This window comes from Abramis brama, assembly GCF_963993115.1.
Source record: "Abramis brama genome assembly, chromosome: 23".
Taxonomy (NCBI): Eukaryota; Metazoa; Chordata; class Actinopteri; order Cypriniformes; family Leuciscidae; genus Abramis; species Abramis brama.
This window is the reverse complement of record NC_139985.1, coordinates 29,600,791-29,604,099: the sequence shown is the minus strand read 5'-3', so window position 1 is coordinate 29,604,099 and position 3,309 is coordinate 29,600,791.

Below are 3,309 nucleotides of genomic sequence, written 5' to 3'. Positions count from 1 at the left end.
TTAATTTATTGATTGCACTATAAAAAAATAAAGATAGAGGTGATTAAATAACAAACATGTAAAACAACAACATCAAAACAATAAAAAAATATCAAAACAAAAGGGACACATAATAGTTACTCCACCGCCCCAGAAAACCCCAACACAAGCTTCACACATTAGGCCTGTTGTAGCCTATGCCACAGTGGCAGTGTTGGCCTGCTTCACTACCTCTGCAGGAGCTCGTATCTGAAGCAGGGTTCAGTCCGTTCATTGCGTCTGTCACGTGACAAATGAACGAAAGACTCGGAAGGTAAAGTAATTATTTATGTTCCCTGTAAATTATTTTTGACTGCATTATAATGATTTCTTAATTCAGAATATGATAAAAACTGCGTAGGTCAGGGATGGGCAACTTCGGTCCTGGAGGCCCACTGTCCTACAGAGTTTAGCTCCAACCTTGAAAAAAACACCTGCCTGTAATTTTCTAGTAATCCTGAGGACCTTGATTAGCTTGTTCAGGTGTGTTTGATTAGGGTTGAAGCTAAACTCTGTAGGACAGTGGCCCTCCAGGACCGAAGTTGCCCATCCCTGGCGTAGGTGGATGTGTTCGGGGAATTTGGCTGTTAAAAGTTTAACATTTAAAGCCCCTTAAATGAACGAAATGACTCGAAAAAAGATTTGTTCATTTTAATGAACGAGATCGAACAAGCGAGTCAGTAAAATGATCCGAACTTCCCATCACTCACAGGGTGCCATCAAGTGCCAGTCTGTTCCTGTGTCAGTCTTGTTTAGGCCAGTAACTGAAGAGGTTCGCTCAGCATCCGCTTTTGACTGTGGCAGACTCAACACAATCTGGGCAACCTTTGATCATTTGGGGAATTTTAAAATGCCACTTGCCCGATTTGCCAAAACGTAATTTGTACCATGAGCCTATTTTTATTGAGCAATTTAGCTAGCCCACATAACGCACGTCAGACAACGTTCGCAACTATAGCTGAAGTCTGTACTCTCGGCACACAGACTGATTAGGCAAGGCTACGTCTGTGGTGAAAGGCACACCATTTCATTATCTGCTTACCTTGATTGTCATACAAACTTTCAGACGCGCATCAGTGGCTCCGACTCCAAACCTATGCTCTGAACTCTCTCTGAACGTTCCACACGCAACTGACGTATCAGGCGCAAGGGTTTCAGCGAATCAACGATCAGAGAATACTGCAGTGAGAACGTTGTAGGCAGATGTTACAGCGGTGGGCCTTAAACTCCTCTCCTGTCATTAATACACTGTGGTCTAGTCATCAACAGAAAATTAACGGATTGAGAGGGGAGAAAAATTGATTTTGGCGTGACATTTCTTGCGTGTGCGTGAGAGCGTGAGATTGATGCTGAAAGCGTGAGTGTCACGCCAGATGCGTGAGAGTTGGCAAACCTGGGTGTGCTCTTTGATACCAATCTTTCATTTGAAAGTCACGTTTCTAGTATCTGTAAAACCGCATTTTTCCATCTTAAAAATATATCTAAATTACGTCATATGCTCTCAATGACAAATGCGGGACAATTAGTTCATGCGTTCATGACCTCAAGGCTAGATTACTGTAATGCTCTACTGGGTGGTTGCCCTGCACGCTTAATAAACAAACTACAGCTGGTCCAAAACGCAGCAACTCGAGTTCTTACCAGAACCAGGAAGTATGACCATATTAGCCCAGTTCTGTCAACACTGCATTGGCTCCCTATTAAACATTGTATACATTTTAAAATATTGCTGATTACTTACAAAGCACTAAATGGTTTAGCACCACAACACTTGAGTGAGCTCTTAACGCATTATAGTCCTTCACGTCTATTGCGATCTCAAAATTCCGGCCAGTTGATAATACCTAGAATATCAAAATCGACTGCAGGCGGTAGATCCTTTTCCTATTTAGCACCAAAACTTTGGAACAGTCTTCCTAACATTGTCCGGGAAGCAGATACACTCTGTCAGTTCAAAGCTAGACTAAAGACACATCTCTTTGACCTAGCATACACATAACACATTATAGACTTCTATAATCCAATGTTAGGCAGCAGAGATTAGGTCAGCCGGAACCGGGAACACTTCCCATAAATCCTGATGTACTCGTTACATCATAAGAAGAATGGCGTCTACGCTAATATTAGTCTCTCTGTTTATCCCGAAGTTTACCGCAGTCCGCCGGATCCAGGCCGTACCCAGATCTGATGAAGGACCTGCGCCTGGACCCGACGACAACACAGTGCTGAAGTCTCAACTAGTCTCTCCTGTGAAGGCCTCCTTCCCTCCCTTTACCTCTCTACAGATAAACGTTGTCGTTTTATCTGTACAGAGTCACCATGTGGATACGTGGACACGATAAATAATTTGTTTATTTATAATTTTTAAGGCCAGACAAGTATTCTGTTGAGGGTTGGTTTGTAAAGGACTACACGCCTGCGCACATATATATTAAAACGCACATACCTATGGACTGAACACGTGATGCGCATGTGCGTGACATTGGTGTTTGCACAGAGATAACTGATAATCGTTTGCACCTTGGAACCTGTTTCAAGGTTTGCGTTCGCGAGTGAGCGGCCGGGGCGCGTTTAGGGTTTTCTGTGAGAACGGTGTGTGTTAGCGGCCCCTAAGTTAATAACTAATGATCGTTGCGACGGAAGTGAATCAATCAAAACCAACTTTATCCGGACAATAACTTTATTCTAGAGCTGCTGTAAAGCCTAAACAATCTCTGTTACTGTAATCTCCTATTATCAGTGTAAAGCCGCTATAAATGAAGGTGACTTGACTTGTGAGACTAAAGCTACAAAATTAAACATAAAAACATGGTGAAATATATATATATATATATATATATCAGGGTTTCCGTTGTCCGGTAATTACCGGACATTGGCCGGAAAAAAAATGAAATGTCAGACAAAATTAAATCTCTCCGGTCAAATTGTCCGATTAAAATTGCCTAATAATCCCGCCCCCCTAACACAATCTGAATTTGAGAATAACCCTAAAATGTATAAAGCAAAAATACACCGACCTTTGGCTATAGGAACAGGCTCTACCGTTTGAAAGTTATTAAACATTATTACATGGCTTGGTTGAATTCCAATGTGGAATGCGGTCTGTTATTTCTTGATAACAGACCGCTGTGAAGCACTAGCGGCGCCAGGATTTTGATTGTAGGTGGGCCTCCAGAAAACTGGATGGGCCAGTTAAAATAAGCCAAAAAATAAAAAAATAAAATAAAAACGGGTTCCCCTTCATCTCCGTTTCAGCGCTTTTCTGGGCACTGAGGACAGTGACTCAGTAGC